Source organism: Schistocerca serialis, chromosome 2 (genome assembly GCF_023864345.2).
Source record: "Schistocerca serialis cubense isolate TAMUIC-IGC-003099 chromosome 2, iqSchSeri2.2, whole genome shotgun sequence".
In the NCBI taxonomy this organism is placed as follows: Eukaryota; Metazoa; Arthropoda; class Insecta; order Orthoptera; family Acrididae; genus Schistocerca; species Schistocerca serialis.
The window spans coordinates 522,907,524-522,931,119 of NC_064639.1; positions in this window are offsets into that span (position 1 = coordinate 522,907,524).

Genomic DNA, 23,596 nt, shown 5'->3' on the forward strand with positions numbered 1-23,596 from the left:
GCATGGCCTGCTGATAATAATGTGTGTATAGGTGTATAAATGCGTATGCGTCTGGATACACGTGTTCCCACGTGTGTGTGTGTGTGTGTGTTTGTGTGTGTGTGTGTGTGTGTGTATGTGTGTGTGTGTGTGTGTGTGTGTGTGTAAGAGGAATTGAGGGAAAGAGTGCACATTGTTCACACTACGAATGTAAGTTACATTGTAAATGTTTTATGTGAGAACATATTACTTTTGTAAGGTTGTGTCTATAGTTTGCACACTTCGTATGAAAATTGGACTGTATATATTGTCTGCACACTAGTTTAAGTTTCACTGCTTCAAGCCTTAGAAATCGTGACTGTGTTTGATTTAATCATGTCTTGGATATGAATTGTAAATATCCAGGGTCACTTGTGGCTTAAGTTGATGGGAGGATTAGGAGGTTAGTTCTTAGCATCCTGTCGACAATGAGATCATTAGTGGCATAGCGCAAGCTTGCAGTGTGACAAGATAGAGAAGGAAAGTGTCCTTGCCTATAAGAAGTATGCACGACAGCGTTTGTCTTAAGCGATATAGGGGTATCACGGAAAACCTAGATCAAGATGGCCAGATGTTGGTTTGAACTATTTTCCTCCCAAATCTGGATGAAGTGTATCGTTTGTTTGATACTGTGCTGTAACATCGTTAACTGTGCTGTGACTATTCCAAGCAGATGGATACCATATTAGCATATCAATGTCGACAACGAAGTGTATTCCCAAAACTTGTATAAAGGAGACAAACAGTGAGATTTATTTTGTATATTTTTTATTTTCTTTACTCTGTTAAAGTATTTTTGTAATTACTATGTACACGGTTTTTGTACCTCGTTTTACTTAGCAAAATATATGAGCTACTGAATGCGAGACAGATTATCTGAAATGAAAAAAAAAATCTATTTTAAAGAAATGTAAAAAGCTGTTACAAATAATTATACTTTTTTAAAGTCTAACGTCTCGTTTGCTTTACTTCTACCTCAATGCTGCCATACATACTTGTTCACAACGTGGAATTGCATCTGCACTGCATGTCTGTAATCTACAAGAGAGATGCATTTATACTGAAAGTTTGCGACACAGCACAGGAAGCGTATGTCAGGCTGTGCAGGCTATGGAACGTACATTGTATCACCTAAATACTGTATGCGGAGTAGGCTGCATTAGTGGCAGCAACCTTACCTGGCCCATATCAGCATGGCACAGTGTGGTCCGGTGACTTGGCGCAATGATGCTACTGACTGAGTGGCACTTGCACATACTAATACATCAGTAGAGATCATTTGGCATGTGCACAACAGAAGAGATTCTCCTCACACTTCTTTATTGCTGAACTAAATACACAACTGTCTCCATCCTACCACGATTGTTTAAACATTAAATATGGACATAGTGTAAGTGGACTTAAGCTGTAGACATGTAAGCTCCTAGACGTGGCTTGCCGTGGTATAAAGAGTGTGGATGTAATTAGTTACATATCATTCAAACCCGTGTTTTAATTTCCTGTCATTTTAAACTTAGGACCAGATTCTAAAGGCCAGGTTCTAAAATACAAACCAATCTAATCTAGCAGCCAAGCATAGTGTGCTCGTATGAGCATGCTCAGAATTACAACATTGAATTCTTCACGTAGTACAAGTAACCTAATAACCACACAAGCTTCGTTCCTATTTCCAGGTCATCCATATTGGACTGTGACTTCATTGAGGTAGTGCTCGTACTCTGGCCTCAGCTATTTTTAATTGTGAAGTCGTAGGGCTCTACCTATATTCCCACATCTACCATCTTGGATTCCCATCTTGGATTAATGTGTGTCGTAGTCATACTTGTATTTTGAAGTCAGTCGTCTTGGACTGTGAGGTCAGAGCATGTGCTACTATTTCCAGGCCAAATATTTTCGATAACCAACCAAAGAATAATTTCTAAATTCAAATTTGCTTTTAGTTAACACGTAAGACAATTGGGCTCTGAGCTGTGGCATTATTGGTGTGGAGAAAACTTCTGTAGCACGTTGTTCTGTTGCCACCATTTTATACGTAGGTGGATCGGTAATGACATCAGAGGAGTATAGGCAAGGGAATATGGCAATGTTAAATGGCATAAACGATAATGTCAGGGGGAGGTGGCTGTGGACAATCAGGCAAGAATGTCAGCTGTGCTTCAACCAGCCACATTCCGTTACAGGTGAGGTGGTGTACTTATTAGCACGCAGTACTCCACACTGAGGGCGATAGTTCAAATCCGCATCTCGCCATCCATATTTAGATTTTCGATGACTTGCCAAAATAAATCTAGGCTTATTTTGCGAGGGATCCTTGAAAGGGTATAATCGCTTTCCTTCTCAATGCTTGAGCTCCATCTGTCACGATTTCCGTGTCAGTGCAACGCTAGACTCTAATCTCCCTCCATTCCTTCATATTCTCTAGTAAGTCTATTTTCTGTCCCGTCCTCTACTACTGTGTTTCAGTCGTCTACAATTACAGGGAATCCATCTGCATTTACATACTGCATTACGTGTTCAGTATCCTCATATCCTATCTCATTGTTTTCTGATCGTGACGTCGGCATGTGTAGATGAGCTATTATTGAAGACTTTCTGTGCTGTCTGTATTGATGTGAAATGCTCTGTCGTTGAAGTTTCCAGTTTAATTTTCTCTCTGTCTCTCTCTCTCTCTGTCTTGCTTTTCTACTCATAACAAATTCTTCTCTCATTTCACTGTTTTCTACTGCTGTTGATATCACGCTATGTTCGTCTGGCCTGAGTCCTTGTTTTTCTTCTATTTCACATCATCTATCCCCCTATGCAGTAAATTAAGCAGGCAAAAAGGAATACAAACGTCTCAAAGTTGAGATCGACAGGAAGTGCAAAATGGCTAAGCAGGGACGGCTGGAGGATAAATGTAAGGAGATACAGGCTTGTCTCACTAGGGGTAAGATAGATACTGCCTACAGGAAAATTAAGGAGACCTTTGGAGAAAAGAGAACCACTTGTATGAATATGAAGAGCTCAGAGGGAAACCCAGTTCTAAGCAAAGAAGGGAAAGCAGAAAGGTGGAAGGAGTATACAGAGGGTCAATACAAGGGTGATGTACTTGAGGACAATATTATGGAAATGCAAGAGGATGTAGATGAAGATGAAATGGGAGATATGATACTGCGTGAAGAGTTTGACAGACCACTGAAAGACCTGAGTCGAAACAAGGCCCCAAGAGTAGACAACATTCCATTAGAACTACTGACATCCTTGGGAGAGCCAGTCCTGACAAAACTCTACTATCTGGTGAGCAAGATGTATGAGACAGGCGAAATACCCTCGGACTTCAAGAAGAATATAATAATTCCAATCCGAAAGAAAGCAGGTGTTGACAGATGTGAAAATTACCGAACTATCAGTTTAATAAGTCACGGCTGCAAAATACTAACGCGAATTCTTTATAGACGAATGGGAAAACTAGTAGAAGCATACCTCGGGGAAGATCAGTTTGGATTTCGTAGAAATACTGACCCTACGGCTTTTCTTAGAAGCTAGATTAAGGAAAGGCAAACCTACGTTTCTTGCATTTGTAGACTTAGAGAAAGCTTTCGACAATGTTGACTGGAATACTCTCTTTCAAATTCTGAAGGTGGCAGGGGTAAAATAAAGGGAGCGAAAACCTATTTAAAATTTGTTTAGAAACCAGATGGCACTTATAAGAGTTGAGGGGCATGAAAGGGAAGCAGTGGTTGGGAAGGGAGTGAGACAGGGTTGTAGGCTCTCCCCGATGTTACTCAATCTGTGTATTGAGCAAGCAGTGAAGGAAACAAAAGAAAAATTCGGAGTAGGTATTAAAATCCATGGAGAAGAAATAAAAAATTTGAGGTTCACCGATGACATTGTAATTCTGTCAGAGTCAGCAAGGGAGTTGGAAGAGCAGTTTAACGGAATGGATAGTGCCTTGAAGGGAGGATATAAGATGAACATCAACAAAAGCAAAACGAAGATAATGGAATGTAGTCGAATTAAGTCGGGTGGTGTTGAGGATATTAGATTAGGAAATGCGGCACTTAAAGTAGTAAAGGAGTTTTGCTATTTGGGGAGCAAAATAACTGATGATGGTTGAAGTAGAGAGGATATAAAATGTACACTGGCAATGGGAAGGAATTCGTTTCTGAAGAAGAGAAATTTGTTAACATCGACCATAGATTTAAGTGTCAGGAAGTCGTTTCTGAAAGTATTTGTATTGAATGTACGATAAATAGTTTAGACAAGAAAAGGATAGAAGCTTTCGAAATGTGGTGCTACAGATGAATGCTGAAGATTAAATGGGTAGATCACATAACTAATGAGGAGGTGTTGAATAGGATTGGGGAGAAGAGAAGTTTGTGGCACAAGTTGACTAGAAGAAGGGATCGGTTGGTAGGACATGCTCTCAGGCATCAAGGGGTCACCAATTTAATATTGGAGGGCAGCGTGGAGGGTAAAAATCGTAGAGGGAGACCAAGAGATGAATACACTAAGCAGATTCAGAAGGATTTAGGTTGCAGTACGTACTGGGAGATGAAGAAGCTTGCAAAGGATAGAGTAGCATGTAGAGCTGCATCAAACCAGTCTCAGGACTGAAGACCACAACAACAGCAACATCCCCCTATACCTAGATTGGGCCTTTGCATTTCACTTAAGAGATTTTACAATTTCTCTTCCACGATTAAACTTATGATAATCTACATTCGAGTCGTTGAAAGTAACCCATTCACAGGTTACTTAATCTTTTTCGTATGACTGTCTAACCTTTCGCAGTCCCCTACCAGAGATCCTAGAAATCACCATTCTACATTTCCATTACAAGTTACATGTCTTGGTGGGTGCACCAAAACTTGTGCACATTTTTTATGTTAATCTGGTAAGTTGACCTGTTGTGCTTCCATCCATGGACAGCATTCCACACGGTGTTTTCTAACACGATAACGCTTACCCAAATACCATTGTTGTAAATCGACCTACACTACAGGGTGTCGACATGTTGCCTTGGCCTGCTCGATCACCAGATTTATCTACAATTGAGTAGATAGGAGACATCATCAGACAGCAGTTAAGTCACATATTGCTCAGAGCCATTTGAACCAACCATCAGACAGCAATTCCAGCGTCTTCCTCACCCATCAGTAACCGTCCCTGTATTGACCAAGTGCAACAGGTACGAAACCCCATTCCATTAACAGACATCCGGCACCTGTGCAACAAAATGCATGCTCGTTTGCATCTTTTCATTCTACATTCTGGTTGTTACACCGGTTATTAATGTATCATTTGTTCACATTTTCAAGGGTTTATCTTGTGCTTATGTTAACCTGTAATCTTCAATGTTAATCATTTAAATGTCTTACCTCGACAAATGTGTTCCAGAATTTCCATTACTCTACAGTAACAATTTTTTGTGTTCCAAAATTTTTTTTTCGGTATATAATAGTGGATACTCGAAGCATGGGTCATCTGTACAGTCCTCTTGATAGTTGCAGCCGCCTCCATCTGGATTGTAGAAAACGCGGATTACATCCCGCTTTCCAACAGCACGTCGTTCACTCAGTTGTTGGGTGTATTGTCGTGGAAAGGGAGGAGGCGGAGACCAGAGTATTCCAGAACTTCTCGTGGTATGGAATAGGGCAGCCTCCTATACAGCGAAGATACGTTCTTTTGGCGAACGTTACTGAACACATTGTTCTACAGTTTGCAGGCTCTTGTTTTCTTAAGCGTCTTTAAGGATACTAGTGTTTCAGCAAGACAATGGATACTTCATCGCTCCAGAATATGGATACAATAGCCTTAAAATACTCCATGGACTGGAGAATTTCCTTGTGACACCTGAGGTCACCTACGGCCTAGCTCTCAATATGAGCACAGTTGTGATGCCATCCAACATTATGTCTGGAAGTAGTTGATATCAACTGACTACCGTGCAACATTATGTCCGGAAGTAGTGGATGTCGATGGACTGATCTTTGTTCCAGGTGACCTTCATGCTTGGCCGCCGTCATTACACAAGAGAGAGTGCTAATCATTACTATGGAGCTACTGCTATATCAGTTATATTTGTAACTACCGAGTCTTCAACAGGACGGGAAACCACAGTCCTCCTCCCTCCTAGTGCCATTAACCATGAGGCTATAACAGCTCAGAAGGGGTCAGATGGTTGGTGAACTACCTGTATTCCTTTTCAATAATTTGGCGTTGTTGTTGATAAACGAAGTTACTATAAAAAGCTTATGGTCTGCTCCACATTACCAGCCACACTTAATCGTCGTTAAGTATTGAGAGGTGCTGGGATGGAGAAGAGTTTGTACCGCTTTAATTCAGACGGATCTACCTCCTTATCTACCAGATAATTAATTATGTGCACCACGGTAACGGAAGGAAATGGTGGTGTACCCTGCTGGTTGGTAAAATAAGGAGTGCAAACTCGCAATACTTTAACAAAAATCGTAATCTATTCAAAAAAAGAGAACTTTAACATATTAAACAACAGGAAATGGGATTCTGCCTGTAACTACGAAATGACGTGCGGATTAAATACACTCCTGGAAATGGAAAAAAGAACACATTGACACCGGTGTGTCAGACCCACCATACTTGCTCCGGACACTGCGAGAGGGCTGTACAAGCAATGATCACACGCACGGCACAGCGGACACACCAGGAACCGCGGTGTTGGCCGTCGAATGGCGCTAGCTGCGCAGCATTTATGCACCGCCGCCGTCAGTGTCAGCCAGTTTGCCGTGGCATACGGAGCTCCATCGCAGTCTTTAACACTGGTAGCATGCCGCGACAGCGTGGACGTGAACCGTATGTGCAGTTGACGGACTTTGAGCGAGGGCGTATAATGGGCATGCGGGAGGCCGGGTGGACGTACCGCCGAATTGCTCAACACGTGGGGCGTGAGGTCTCCACAGTACATCGATGTAGTCGCCAGTGGTCGGCGGAAGGTGCACGTGCCCGTCGACCTGGGACCGGACCGCAGCGACGCACGGATGCACGCCAAGACCGTAGGATCCTACGCAGTGCCGTAGGGGACCGCACCGCCACTTCCCAGCAAATTAGGGACACTGTTGGTCCTGGGGTATCGGCGAGAACCATTCGCAACCGTCTCCATGAAGCTGGGCTACGGTCCCGCACGCCGTTAGGCCGTCTTCCGCTCACACCCCAACATCGTGCAGCCCGCCTCCAGGCGTGAATGGAGGGACGAATGGAGACGTGTCGTCTTCAGCGATGAAAGTCGCTTCTGCCTTGGTGCCAATGATGGTCGTATGCGTGTTGGCGCCGTGCAGGTGAGCGCCACAATCAGGACTGCATACGACCGAGGCACACAGGGCCAACACCCGGCATCATGGTGTGGGGAGCAATCTCCTACACTGGCCGTACACCACTGGTGATCGTCGAGGGGACACTGAATAGTGCACGGTACATCCAAACCGTCATCGATCCCATCGTTCTACCATTCCTAGACCGGCAAGGGAACTTGCTGTTCCAACAGGACAATGCACGTCCGCATGTATCCCGTGCCACCCAACGTGCTCTAGAAGGTGTAAGTCAACTACCCTGGCCAGCAAGATCTCCGGATCTGTCCCCCATTGAGCATGTTAGGGACTGGATGAAGCGTCGTCTCACGCGGTCTGCACGTCCAGCACGAACGCTGGTCCAACTGAGGCGCCAGGTGGAAATGGCATGGCAAGCCGTTCCACAGGACTACATCCAGCATCTCTACGATCGTCTCCATGGGAGAATAGCAGCCTGCATTGCTGCGAAAGGTGGATATACACTGTACTAGTGCCGACATTGTGCATGCTCTGTTGCCTGTGTCTATGTGCCTGTGGTTCTGTCAGTGTGATCATGTGATGTATCTGACCCCAGGAATGTGTCAATAAAGTTTCCCCTTCCTGGGACAATGAATTCACGGTGTTCTTATTTCAATTTCCAGGAGTGTATTACAATGAGATTTATTACACATCAGAACGTAAAGGCACATGATTGTCAACACACACAGTAGGTTAAAGAATAGGGTATACTGAAATATTATGAGAATAAGAGTTGGCTCAGGAACAAGGGGCTCCTACTCTCTGTGATGCAATAGACTGACGATAATGACTGGAGCTCCTAATGAATCAAATATTAATCTCCCGACTATACAGCAGTATCGCAATTAGTAGTGAGAGCTCAAATGGGATCACATGGAGAAACAAGCAAGGTGGACTTGTAGCAAAGCGAGAGCGCGTGCTGCTGAGGGATTCAGTATAAAATTGATAAGGTCCTACAATGTCGGAGCCACAAAATACTGTACCACTACTGAAATCTGCAGCACTTCGTCGGTAGACAGTGTCCTGATGATATAGGCGCCGACTTCTGCCGTGCAGCAACTCTGTTTCAACCCCTGGCCTCGAAGGATGTCCGACGAATTCTAAGTTCTTCCGAAAAAGAGCGACGCTGTCACAAGACCGTCCGACTCCAACGAAGATCAGATCGCGAATCCCACTGCCCACACAACGCAAGAGCGAAGCCAACATTGCTCTACTCCCTACTCTACTCGAAAACTGCGAATCGGCATTCAGTTCTGATTCCAAAATTCCCCCACACTGTCTCAGAACATCATTCGCGCCAACAGCGACCGTTCTCTCCAATTTAGAGGATGGCTTTTTGACGTCAACTAGCCTCAGTTTAAGTTGATCAATCATGATTCTGCTATTCAGCTGAAGGCACTGAACTTGTCGTTTGACAGGCTACGAAAACAACCTGCCTAGACCACCGGCCATCCGGCGCCAGACAATCCCACACATCAGGGCACTGTCCTCAAGTATTCTCATAATCAAGAGGTCAGTGCAGTCAGTCGGTGCGAGGAATCTTCGTTCCGGATGCGCCGGAACGGCAAACACATAAACTGCGGCGACACCCAGACGTCTCGCAGGTCATTTCGCCCTATATACAATAGGTGAAACTCGACCGACGTCAGTCGTTCCGCCAGGCACTTAGGCCTATTGTACGAACCGCACAGAATTAAGGGAAGTGCAGCCCCCAACCGGAAACGCAGTGTGCCACGTCCTCCGATGCTCGCCTCGCACAGACCACCCAGGGAAGTAAAACAACATGTTTAGGAATCAAGTGAAAAGTATTTTTTTGAGCTCTCAGTACAAATACTCTCTTTACGATAACCTTATTCCGTCTCTTACTACCGGGCAATGACAAAGAACATTAATAAAATTGATGAAAATGAGAGGAGACATGCAATACAGGGCACGGAACCTCTCAGTATAAGCCTTTACGCTGGCACTGTTTTTCAATTTGCAGACATCTAATGCTCACCATGTGACACCCTACTTGTATTTTATGACATTGGAAGTGATCTTGAGGAACCAACAGTAAATGACGTGTGGTACTGTATTAATGGAATATCATTGACAGCGTTGTAAAAAAGGGTTCTCGCATCAAAACTATTAATATACTTGCAGAAAGTAAACACAACGCATGTTCCTGGATGTCACAGAACATAAGCTTGTAGCGTTCAGTCCCATCGAGGAGAAGGTCATTAGACGGACACATTAGCTCACGTTATGCAATGATGGGGCGGGAAAATAGCCATGCGAATACCATAAAAATAACCTGAAAGGAATTCGAGGCCCTTTCATCGGAATGAGAATGTCTTGAAATGTTTAATCTTAACCTGGTCTCTGAGACCTTACAATTTTCCTAAGACAGCTCTACTTACTGTTAACCGGGAAGTTACTGAAAGCGTATACGTTAGTAAAATTCGCAGAGCTACAAATAGTATTGGTAAATGTGGCTGACACCAGTTTCTACAAGACAAAGTCGAATAACAACGTATACTTTTTTTCTCTGCCTCAGCAAGGAAGCGTGATAATATCCTTGTTTCCCAGTCCCTTGCTTCTGCCCAAAATGTACTCATAGACGTTCGCCTTTGGACAATGCGACACGCACGGTTATTTGAAACTGTACTGTTATCACTGTGAACGATTTATTACCAAATATTAAATTTATATGTTCGAGTATTGTATATAAGGAAAGTACAACACAGGGAAGGTTAAATTTGAATATTACTCTCAAAATTATTGTCACACTTCTCATTGACAGTTCCAATATTTGTGGGTCAATATCCGACATCTGTCATGAATTGTTGCCATTGCATAACGGGATTGATACTAACCTAAAATTCCATTAAATCGTAAACTACACTCCTGGAAATGGAAAAAAGAACACATTGACACCGGTGTGTCAGACCCACCATTCTTGCTCCGGACACTGCGAGAGGGCTGTACAAGCAATGATCACAGGCACGGCACAGCGGACACACCAGGAACCGCGGTGTTGGCCGTCGAATGGCGCTAGCTGCGCAGCATTTGTGCACCGCCGCCGTCAGTGTCAGCCAGTTTGCCGTGGCATACGGAGCTCCATCGCAGTCTTTAACACTGGTAGCATGCCGCGACAGCGTGGACGTGAACTGTATGTGCAGTTGACGGACTTTGAGCGAGGGCGTATAGTGGGCATGCGGGAGGCCGGGTGGACGTACCGCCGAATTGCTCAACACGTGGGGCGTGAGGTCTCCACAGTACATCGATGTTGTCGCCAGTGGTCGGCGGAAGGTGCACGTGCCCGTCGACCTGGGACCGGACCGCAGCGACGCACGGATGCACGCCAAGACCGTAGGATCCTACGCAGTGCCGTAGGGGACCGCACCGCCACTTCCCAGCAAATTAGGGACACTGTTGCTCCTGGGGTATCGGCGAGGACCATTCGCAACCGTCTCCATGAAGCTGGGCTACGGTCCCGCACACCGTTAGGCCGTCTTCCGCTCACGCCCCAACATCGTGCAGCCCGCCTCCAGTGGTGTCGCGACAGGCGTGAATGGAGGGACGAATGGAGACGTGTCGTCTTCAGCGATGAGAGTCGCTTCTGCCTTGGTGCCAATGATGGTCGTATGCGTGTTTGGCGCCGTGCAGGTGAGCGCCACAATCAGGACTGCATACGACCGAGGCACACAGGGCCAACACCCGGCATCATGGTGTGGGGAGCGATCTCCTACACTGGCCATACACCACTGGTGATCGTCGAGGGGACACTGAATAGTGCATGGTACATCCAAACCGTCATCGAACCCATCGTTCTACCATTCCTAGACCGGCACGGGAACTTGCTGTTCCAACAGGACAATGCACGTCCGCATGTATCCCGTGCCACCCAACGTGCTCTAGAAGGTGTAAGTCAACTACCCTGGCCAGCAAGATCTCTGGATCTGTCCGCCATTGAGCATGTTTGGGACTGGATGAAGCGTCGTCTCACGCGGTCTGCACGTCCAGCACGAACGCTGGTCCAACTGAGGCGCCAGGTGGAAATGGCATGGCAAGTCGTTACACAGGACTACATCCAGCATCTCTACGATCGTCTCCATGGGAGAATAGCAGACTGCATTGCTGCGAAAGGTGGATATACACTGTACTAGTGCCGACATTGTGCATGCTCTGTTGCCTGTGTCTATGTGCCTGTGGTTCTGTCAGTGTGATCATGTGATGTATCTGACCCCAGGAATGTGTCAATAAAGTTTCCCCTTCCTGGGACAATGAATTCACGGTGATCTTATTTCAATTTCCAGGAGTGTATTTGCAACCAAAGGTATTATGAAACGAAAATTTTTTTATGGTTGAATGTCTTTAAATGACTAGATTTTAAGTGACTGACCCGACTTTCCTCTCTTTTTTTATATCTAACTGCCTGTCCAAGAGCAAAAACGTCGATTACTATAATTACGTGTTGTTGCGTGTGTTCCTCAGCTGCTTTGATTTTACTGTCATTGGAGAAACACAGTCACTCGCTTACAATCTTCTGGAAACCGAAATACAGTCACCATTCCACAGAATGGAAGTCACTGATTTGAACAGCACCTGTGGCATTGATATGGAGCGGAATTGACAGGTGTGTAATTACATTGTGACGGTATGCGATCTTGCAGAAGCAGGTTAATGTGATTAGAACTTTTGCACTTCAATGAATAACGCTACTTGTCATTATCACCGATGCACCCATAAAAACAAATTTAGGTGGCAGAAAATGCATGCTGTGTTCTGTATTTGAGTTAACTACATGTGTCTTCAGATGGCTCACTTATCGTCCCGACTATTGTTTTGTTAGACACGGAAGCTTCATTCCAAAAGCATTCTCACCAGCTGTTAGCCACTTGCCTTGTCTCGTAGAATACTCTAGTTCTCGTGAGATTACCCTTGTTAAACAACATAAGGCGTGGCAAATATTTGGAAGGGTAACCGCCTGTGTAAGCCATGTTGTGTTGTTTGCTTTCCCTCCGCTATATAAAGCTCCTAATCGCCAGAATTTACGACTACGTCATGGATTATGTTCCAAACGTCTCTACAGAGTCCCATCAAATCATAGCATATGATGCGGCTGATGGTGCCATTCGAGAACAGTAGGCTGTATGCCGGCACTTGATTCACCGTCTCGCTTTCCTTCGTACACGATACGTACATAGGACTTCACAATTTGTCGGAAGTAGGCAATGGCAATAGGCAAACCACCTGCACTACAACGTTCCCTAGAATTTTGATATAGGATTCCTGCATCTATTCCTCCATCCTCTTTCCCCCAGTATGTAAAATCTTTGACTTGACTACTTTTACAGTGTATATGGATGTGTTCTTTTTTAAACAACATTCCCTCACTATTTAACTTCTTTTACAGTGTTTATGGGAGTACTTTAAAAAAATAAACAGGTACATGAGATTTTTTCGATTATTTTAGAATCTTTAACAACAAAACATAATAGTTCTGAGTCACAAATGTCGATTTTCAAACTGAGAGCTGTGGTGTGGAATCTCTATGTCTGTTCCTCCGATTTACTGCAGCCATAGTAATTTTCGTAACTGTGAATGTCACGAAAATATACCTTTTAACTTAGCCATGATAAGTACTTGGCTCTGTAAACGCTTGTTATTTCTCCGAATATTGATTCTAAATAATAGCAACTGTTAATAAGGCAAAGTGCTGTATTTTTTAACATCTGTGTTGACAACGGTAGGCTGTGGACATCAGTCAGCGTTTCGCTGAATTTGCAGCTGTGAATTTGACAGTGTGAAATGAACGGCTGGAGACAACACTGAAACTGCGGACCATTCGGAGCACTGTCCTGCGGCAGCTCGTTCCGGTTCGATAAGCACTCACCGAGATATACACAGCGACTTGATACGGCGGCGCAGTGGAAGCTGTTCACATGCAGGCATGACAGACCAGATAAGCTCACCTTTTCACTTTTTTACGTTAATAGTCAGCCGGATCTGGAAGCTTGTTCACTTGTGACATTTATTTTTGCGTAAATGTTGAAGGCGGTATACAGGAGTGTATGAACGATTTATAACGTCGTAATTATAATATTTGTATTTTAATGATTGCAATAAAAAACTGAGTCATAAAAGAGAGACATGAAAGAACAAATTACAAAAGCAGGAGACAGACATAATGAAGGAGGGAATTATAACGTGTCTAAAACTAAATAATAATGTTCAGGCTTTTGGGGCTCAGCGAGAAATTAAGGGAGAGTAAGAGATGAACCATAGGTTAGTTTTGTAAGTTATGGAAATTAGTTGAGGAATAATACTGTTTTCTGCTCTGTAGCGAGCTTGCTACGTCTAAGATTAATTACCCGATGCTGTTTTAATTGACGAAGCCTTTACATTCTTACTGGATTTTCAGTTACAGAATAAAGTAGAATCTATTAGATGTTTCAAAGATCCGAGAAGCACGCTGGCAAATTACAGAGCAATGGAAATTTGCTAAATCAGTTACAATAAAACAGAGAAACCTAATTACTGAGGTTGTCAAGTAACATTCTACATATGAAACATTGAACAAATATTATTATAAAATAGTCAATATCTGTTAGATACCGCTTCTAACCGTATCAATTATATTTCAGTCAGAAGCGATACATAGCAAACCAGCCAAGATAGGAATGCGTGTTTAGGAGCCGCTTTCGGGACGGGGAGTTGCTGGGGCCGCACTATCCAATCGCACGGCGTATTAACGACGAGGGTCGGTGTGCCGGGTTTTAGCCGGTTTCCCACGGGTGTCCTCAAGTCCTGCCTCAGTTACATGATTCGTAAACATTCAGAAAACTTTCACTCACTGTCACATGAATAATACGGCACCTAAGGAGCTCTCATACTCGTATTCCGTAACGGCAGGGATAGTTGGGTAGCGACAAAGAGGACAGTTTACCACACCTTAAATTAACAATTTTAAATCCATTAACAACCATGTTGGCTCTACTCTGCTACGGGACCAAGGTACAAGGAAAAGAAGAAGCAATAGATGCCTCTCACAGCATGTTGTATCATCCCCACTATATTTGTTCCTGTTTGAAATTTAGCCCAACTTTACCTCCCACTCTATAAAAGACTACGTACTACCAAAACTATGTCTCCACAAATTGTTATCCAACTTCAATCGTATGCTGACATTTGACTCAACAGAACCTAATTTGAACGGAACTGCAACTGATCTGATGCAACTAGTCTTCGTATTAAATGGAAAATGGAAGTACTCGTAAAACTTTTATCTGCCCCCTTTCAAAACTTTCCACCAACAACACTGCTGTTGATTTCTCGGAAACACAACAACAGACAGCATTAGACAGCGGCTGAACTAAATTTTTATTTCTATATAAAATTTCCAAACAATTCTCTAAATGTGAGATGAGGTAATGCTTAGTGTGAAACAGTGGAATGGGGAGGGTAAATATTCCTACGAAATAATATTCCAAAATAAAGATTGTAGAATAAGATGTACAGTTGTGGACAAAACGAGCGAGACCCCTCGCCTTTTCGTTATGCTGATCCGCACGGCTTTAAAGTCTGCTACACAGTGTAACAGGCAAGGCGACGAAGTGCAACCAACATACTACGCACAGGCGTGAAATGAAAAACTGTCTGAACTTTTGAGGCTGTTTTCAATAATTTGTAAGACTATATTCATGCTGATTAGTGTGTTAAATACAACACGTAAATATGACATAACAAAAAGAAGAAACGCTAATTGGTATGAACTGTACAAAAAAAATTTTATTTCAACGTATCGAGATAACACAACTGTTTTAGTAAGACAAAGAACCCGAGATTGTTACGAATTAGCAAAATATTATCCGCATTCTGCCACGAAACGGTCTGTGTCAACGTTCAGACCAGTCATACTGGATTACCGTTGTTGACCTACCATGAAAGTGTGCAAATTGGGAAATGCGTGATGATTCATAACGAAATTCAGTTAAAAATCATTCAGTGCCACACTTAAGTCAATTCTATTATTGACAGAAGCGGAAAAAGTAGGCAGAAACATGTATGAAATTCTACAAGTGTGTCATATTGACATCCACAGGGCGCCAGACAGAATAAAGGTAGCGATTAAACGTATTGGGGGCGCGAGAATTTCTTAAAATTGCTTTACTGATATTCTACCTGCCTCCATCGAGATTAGAACCGAAAACAAACCAGACCGTCCTTTCACTACGCTAGCAGACAACCCAGGCAAACAGCCCTCTATTATTACCCCAGACATGAATAAGCCAGCAATTTCGCAATGAAAATTGCAAACTGATCTGCAGTTTCTGTTGCATAGAGCTTTCTGGACTCAAAAACATGAATTTTCTTCCTTTATGCCACCGCCTAAGTGACAATCATTCGGGATGTTTATCGAAATGACAAAATACTGTTATTAGAGTGTAAATTTAGTAGGAAAATTCTGCACCACCCCAGGAAATAAACGGCTACATAGCTGCCAAACGTATTCTACACTGTTTAGAATTCTCCAGTAGACTCGCCCCAGCCAGAAAACGTTCATTAGCCGAAGTGTTTCTTAAGCTAGCTAGCAATGGGAATGTTCGCACTTCTAAAACGCGGTGGCATAAATACTGGGATGTGAATTACCACGTTTATAGGCAAATGGATTCTATTTGCATTCCTGTAAACGTGATTTGGATCGAAAGTGTAGCTACGATTAATATGCTGATGTATCGACTGCAACTAGAACATGTCGAATAAAGAGTAGGGGGAGTTATTTGTGTGACCCTCATCTTCAGTAGCTGTCGTAGCTGTTTTCGTTGTGAGGATTTCGTCATCTAAACCGGCAAAAAGGGAACCCTACTAGTCTCACTTTCTTGACAGTCTATCGGTCTACACAACCCTTAAAACCCGTTTACCTCCAGAACGGGTACACATAATAAGCGGATATGTGTCGCACTTCTTGCGGTAACCGGTCCCTTGGCGGTGTAAAAAAGTGAGCTTCTACGTCAACGCAATCTAAAGATACGGCCGTTTATGTAAAGAAAATTTACGCGAAAGGTCAAAAAGTGGCTTCAAGAACTATGCGACCAAACTGCTTAGATCATCAGCCCATAGACCTAGAACCACTTAAAGCTAGCTAGTCTAAGGACATCACAGACATCTATGCCCGAGGTTGGATTCCAACCGGCGACTGAAGCAGCCGTGCGGTTCGTGACTGAAGTGCCTGGAACCGCTCGGCCACCGCACCCGGCGAAACCCTATTCACCTCATGTATAATGATAATATATACTGTCTAGTGAGGACAAACTGTATTCGCCAGCAACTCAGATCGTTTGATCACAGAACTTTTACGAAGCTACATTCAAACTTTGTTCGAAGTCGTCTGCAATATCCATTTATAAACACCCTAGGAACGTCGTATGCGATATCCACTTCTGAAGACGCTGGCAGATACTGCAGTACCATAACAAGTAGGTAAGAATTTATTGTTATTGGTCCATGCATGACACTTTATTTCAATATCAATTTAACGCGCCTAGGTGTTCGTATATGGCTGAAAGTAATGAACAAAAAGTAAATAAACAGCAAACAACTTCGATGTTCAAATCAAATGAAAGTCACATGTCGCAACTGCAACATAATTTCGTTGTTACATCTACATGACTACATCAACAGGATTTCTTTGCAATCCAGACTTACGTGCCTGACAGAAGGTTCAGACTATTTCTCTACCGTCCCACTGATTAACAGTGAGCGGGAAAAAGGAGCACTTAAATCTTTTCTTGCGAGCCTTGAATTACATTATTACTATGGTTTCTTCCTGTGTAAGTTCCCAAGGAAATAATGTTTTGGCATTCAGAACAGATGTTGGTGATTGAAATTTCGTGAAAAGATCTCGCGGCAACGAAAAACGCTTCTGTTTTCATGAATATTACCCCAACTCGATTATCAAATCTGGGACCCCACTCTCCCCTATTTTGTGACATTACAAATCGTGCTACCGTTCCTTGGACGTTTTTACGTGCACAGTCAATCACGTCTGTCAAGGATATTATAGCAGTGGACGGACAAACGTAGTGTAGGCAGTGTTTTCAGTTAGCCTGTTGCGTATTCTTTGTGTGCGGCCAATAAAACGCAGTCATTCGTTTGCGTTCCCCACAAAAGTATGTTCTCGATCGTTCCAGCTTAAGTTTTGCTGGGTACTGAGATGAACTGACAGTGCTTCGACTTGTGTTTTGTCATGTAAGCGAAATGTAATTATTGTTATTGGACGCAGATTTCGTGTTTAATGTATTCCTCATTCAACAGAGTACACTCCTCGTACACCGCATATAACTGTTTGAAAGTATTAAATTGTTACTGATGTTACCAAGTTACAGTGGTCATCTTAACTTACCGTTTTGAAACAAAGGAAAATATTATAGCGAAACGTAGCAACTAAGGAGCGGAGTATCCAAATAAACAAACATTTCCGGTTTAAGTAGTTGCAGTAGGTCTACTACACAGTAATGTAAATTAGGAGCAAAGTCCATTAATAGATCGTTATCAGGAAAACCAACCCTCATAATGCAAAGTGCCACTATAAGAAAGAAAGTTTCCAAACATGTCAATGAGTAGTCGAGGAAAGTGGACGCATTCTGTCTACTGAATCCCAACGCACAACACTTACGAGGTGACACGCCAAGTGTCATACCCCGATCTTGCTGAAACTTCGCTCAGTGAAAGAGGAGACAAAATAAGCGAAAATGTGTCTCGGCTTATCTGCTTAGACTCTACTGCTTCTGAGAAAACGACGGTCAAAGCTTTCAATGCGCTGTTGCTATAGAGTAGATACCTCTTAGCGGGTAAGGATTCAACTGAAGCGGTGGCTCTGCGGCTACCATAGCGACTTCGGAACTTTGCGCTGCGAGTTCGAAACCCGGTTTTTTCCTTTTTTCCCCCCTCACTCTCTGAATTATCTACGAATGTTTATTCTAATTTATGTTGAAACACTGTTGTCGTTATTCGTCAGTTAATTTACTGTGTAAAGAAATAAGTTAAAAAGGGAACACATAGTGCGTAGTGGGGCGATCACTCTGTTGTAGAAATAATTCAGAAGCCAAGATCGCTTAAATACTGTTTTCTGGATAACCGGTTTCAACACACTAAAGGTGTCATCATCGGATGTGAATGTAGATTAACATTTGTGGTGTCACTGCCAGACACCACACTTGCTAGGTGGTAGATTAAAACGGCCGCGGTCCATTTAGTACATGTCGGACCCGCGTGTCGCCACTGTGTAATCGCAGACCTAGCGCCACCACAAGGCAGGTCTCGTGATACGAACAAGCACTCGCCCCAGTTGGACGGACGACCTAGCTAGCGACTAAATGTACGAAGCCTTTCTCTCTCATTAGCCGAGAGACAGAATAGCCTTCAGCTAAGTTAATGGCTACGAACTAGCAAGGCGCCATTAGCCTTACAGTGATTGTAATTAAAGTCTCCTGTGGATAGTCAAGAGCGATGTACCACAATGATTGATTAAAGATAAGTATTAATCCAGCTACGTACTTTTCTTCATAGCATTAATTACGTAGCCTGTTCCAGTACTTCACGCCCGTCTGCGTTAGTCTAGCGTGCATTTTCAGCCAACTCGAACTACAAGGTGTCGGCCCAGCTGCCGACACATCACATGGCGACGAGTCTACAAAGGATCTTGTGTTTTACTTTGCCCTAATTTATTTGTGTCATGGCTTCGCCACAATCTCCAGATGTACTGTCCGAATTTTATCGCTTGCAGAATCAGCAGACGCAAGCGTTATTGGATGCTCTTGGACAGCTCGTCCAGGGTCAACGTGCGCTGCACACCGATGCGGCCGCCGCCGCTTCATCGCTACCGCAGCCACAACATGCTGTTGCACCTCAATTCCGACCCTTTGATGCAACCCACGAGTCCTGGCAAGAGTGGTCCCGTCAATTCGCCTTCCACCTCGCCGCCTACAGAATTCAAGGTAATGAGCGGCAGCCGTTTTTGCTTTCTTGTGTCGGTGTGTCCACCTACCGTGTGATAGTGAAATTGTTTCCCCGACGCGACGTCGCAACTCTGTCCTACGAGGAAATTTTGTCTGCTTTAGATGCCTATTTCAAAGAAACAGTTAATGTGGTTGCAAAACGGTATACGTTTTTTCGTACAAAACCTACGGCCGGTCAAACTAATAGGGAGTGGGTAGCAACATTGCAAGGACTTACTAGGGACTGTGCCTTTGACTGTGACTGTGGTCTTTCTTATGCAGATACGATGGTACGTGATGCAATTGCACAGAACGTTTCTGATGTTCGCATACGGGAGCACATATTGAAACTAGTTAATCCCTCCCTTCAACAAGTGATAGACATATTGGATAGACAAGACACACTTGACTGTGCTCAGGAATCTTTTGAAACTTCGCCAGCAGTGTGTAACATTAACCGGCCCGCCGGGCGAGCTGCGCGGCCCGGTCAACTGCCATCGCACAAACAAACGCAGTTGCCGCCGCGCTCTAAGCCACGTGTGCCGCGCCAGCCCACTCATGCAGTGAAATCATGCCCGCGGTGTGCTACTAGACATTCGCGTGAACATTGCCCGTCACGCCAAGCTATTTGCTTTTTCTGCAATAGGAAAGGACATGTTCAAAGTGTTTGCCAGAAAAAGCTCCGATCAGACAATCACAATCATTCCAGACCCTTTGCTTCGCGCTGGAATCGAACCAAGGACACTCAGGATCGTGGACCTTCGCCCATGGACATTCATGTAGTTAATTCCACTTCGTCCAGTGACACTTTCTAGCAAGTGATTCTGTACCAGTGTCTGTTCACATTGCACAAAACAGTCGCTCTTGTCGTCAGCAGGACAATAAACTTTTTTTGGACTTAGACGTTGAAGGCAAAGTGGTACCATTCCAGCTCGATACCGGAGCTGCAGTTTCATTGCTCAATCACGACACGTACAAACAACTGGGCGCACCTCCGTTGCGTGCCGCAAATGTTCAGTTAAAAAGTTATTCCGGACAGACACTTCCTGTGTTAGGACAGTGCACTCTTCTTGCAACCTACAAGGGACAAACAAAACTTGTGTCGTTTTACGTTCTTCGTTCTTCTTCTGCAGTGAACTTGTTTGGCTTCGATTTATTTCAGTTGTTTAACATGTCTATTGTAAATCAAATCCTCTCAGTCGATCAGACTGTGCCATCAGACAGTGTTTCTCGCTTATGTGACGAATTTGCAGACATTTTTGCACCGGACTTAGGTTGCGCTAAAAACTATGAAGCACATTTGGAACTGAAGGTCAACGCGCAACCGAAATTTTTCAGAGCGCGCAATGTTCCCCACGCATTGCGTGATGAGGTCGCAAGAACATTAAACGATCTAGAATCACAGGGTGTAATTGAACGTGTGCAAGCTTCTCTCTGGGCCTCACCCTTAGTAATTTTGCCAAAACCTTCCGGCAAATTGAGACTTTGCGTGGACTTCAAGGTCACGGTGAATCCACAACTAGTGACTGCTACTTTTCCTTTGCCCCGCCTGGAAGATCTTTTTGCTAAACTGTGCCCGGGAAAATATTTTTCGAAGTTGGATCTAGCCGATGCGTACTTGCAAATACCGGTGGACGACGAATCCCAGCGTGTATTGGTGGTTAACACGCATCTTGGATTGTACAGGTTCAAAAGACTGCCGTTCGGGTGTGCATCCGCCCCTGCATTGTTTCAGCAGTATTTACAAACTATTTGTGCGTCGGTCCCTACTGCAGCAAACTATCTGGACGATATAGTGATCTCCGGACAGACAGAAGAAGATCATCTTGCGAACCTACGAACGTTATTTCAGGTCTTGCGACACAATGGTCTTCGCTTGAGGAAGGACAAATGTGTGTTTTTTGCTCGTGACTTACCATACCTGGGCCATGTCATCAATGCCCAAGGCATACATCCGAGTCCAGAGCACCTCCGTGCCATACAAGATTTACCTTCCCCTCGCAATGTGAAACAGCTACAGAGTGTGTTGGGTAAAATTAAGTATTATCACAAATATATGCGCAATGCCTCTTCCATTTCAGCTCCGCTTCATCGCTTACGCCGTAAAGGTGTTCCGTTCGTCTGGACGACGGAATGCGAAAGCGCCTTTCACCAGTTGAAATCGACGTTTCTTTCTAATACTTGCCTCACGCCTTTCGATCCCCAGAAACCCCTTTTGTTGATGGTAGATGCATCGGATTTCGGAATCGGTGCTGTGCTTGCGCACAAAGTTGGCTCCCATGATCGCCCTATTGCCTTTGCGTCCAAATTGCTCTCGTCTGCGCAAAGAAATTACTCGCAGATAGAGAACGAAGCTTTGGCTCTCGTGTTTGGTGTTACTAAGTTTCATGATTTCTTGTATGGTCGTCATTTTACCATCATCACAGACCATAAACCTTTGACATCGCTTTTTCATCCGAGCAAACCTGTACCTCCGCGTACAGCGCAGAAATTCATTCGCTGGTCTGTTTTCCTCTCGCAGTACCGCTACGATATCTTGTATCGGTCCACTGCTAAGCACGGAAACGCCGATGCGTTGTCCCGTTTGCCGGTTGCTGAGGATAAAGCATTCGATTCTTCCGAACTTGCTTGCATGTTCATTGATTGGGAAACCGATGAAGTGGTCGAATCGTTTCCGATTGATTTTCGTCGTGTAGCTACAGCCACAGCTGCTGACCCTGTCCTTGTTACTGTTTTGCGTTTTGTTGCTACGCAATGGCCTTTGTCAAAGTCTCGGATCGAGGATCCGTTGGTTCGCCGATTTTTTGCTCACAGGGAGAGACTTTTTGTTCGACGTGGTGTTTTGTTGTTGCGTTCTGATAATGATCAGTCCAGAGTCGTGGTCCCACGTTCGTTACAGTCCTCTGTTTTACGGCTTCTTCACCACGGACATTGGGGTATAGTGCGAACGAAACAACTTGCTCGTCAGCACTGTACTTGGTTCGGAATAGATGCTGCGATTACGAATATGTGTTCTTCTTGCATGGGGTGTGCCGAACAACAATCCGCACCGCCGCGGAAAGTCTTTGCATGGCCGAAAGCCACTTCCCCTTGGCAACACTTGCACATTGGTTTTGCTGGTCCATTCTGGAATGCTCGATGGTTGGTTCTGGTTGATGCCTTCAGTAATTTTCCTTTTGTTGTCCGGATGTCTTCCACGACGTCCTCCGCCACCATCCAAGCGTCGTCTGCTATCTTTTGCATTGAAGGTCTTCCGCAGACTATTGTTTCCGACAATGGCCCACAATTCATGTCCGCAGAATTTCAGTCATTCTGCCAGGCCACTGGTATTCAACATCTCCCATCCGCACCGTTTTCGCCTCAGTCAAACGGTGCCGCTGAACGATTGGTCCGGACTTTCAAGTCACAGATGTTGAAATTGAAAGAGTCGCATTCTCGGGAGGACGCATTGTTGCTCTTTTTGTCTTCGTATCGCTCTCAGCCCCGAGATGGTCCCTCGCCGGCTGAGTTGCTCCACGGTCGTCCTCATCGCACCTTGATGTCTTTGCTGCATCCGCCGCATCAGGTTCCTGTGCAGCGGCAGACTCCTGCTTTTGCTCCAGGCGACGTTGTATTTTATCGCAACTATCGAGGTTCGCGGCGTTGGCTCGCAGGGCGCATTGTTCGCTGCCTCGGCCGCGCGATGTATTTGGTTTTGGGGGCCTCTGGTGAGGTGCGTCGGCATCTCAATCTGCTGCGCCTCTGTCGTCGCACGGATTCTGCCGCTCCCCGTCTGCTTTCAGCGACGGTGCCGTCCAGTCAGCGCCCTGGGGACCCATCTACTGCCTCGCCTCATCCCCAGATGTTACCGACGATGCCTTCCATTTTGCCCCATGGCGACGCGCCGCCGCAGCAGCCGCCGCCGCCGCCGCCGCCGTCGCCGCAGCCGCCGGTACTCCGGCCGGCGCCGCCCGCATTCGACGCTTCGCTGCAGCCGCCCAGCGCCTCACTGGGTCACGCGCCGCCGATCGCTTCCCGTGACCAGCTGTCCTCCGCTATGGAACTCCCGCCCGCTCCGGACCACATGACGTCATCGCACGTCGGCTACCCCGACGCAATGGAGGTCGGCCCTTCGGCCCCTCCTGTTTCTTTACGGGCGCATACACCGCATGTTGACGTGCACCCTGGACTAGGTTTTCAGGCGTTTCCCAGCTCCCCTCGGGCCGAATGGTCGGGTGCGGGTGGCACAGCCTCGCCTGTTGTTAGGCTCCCCACCTCATCATATACGTCAAC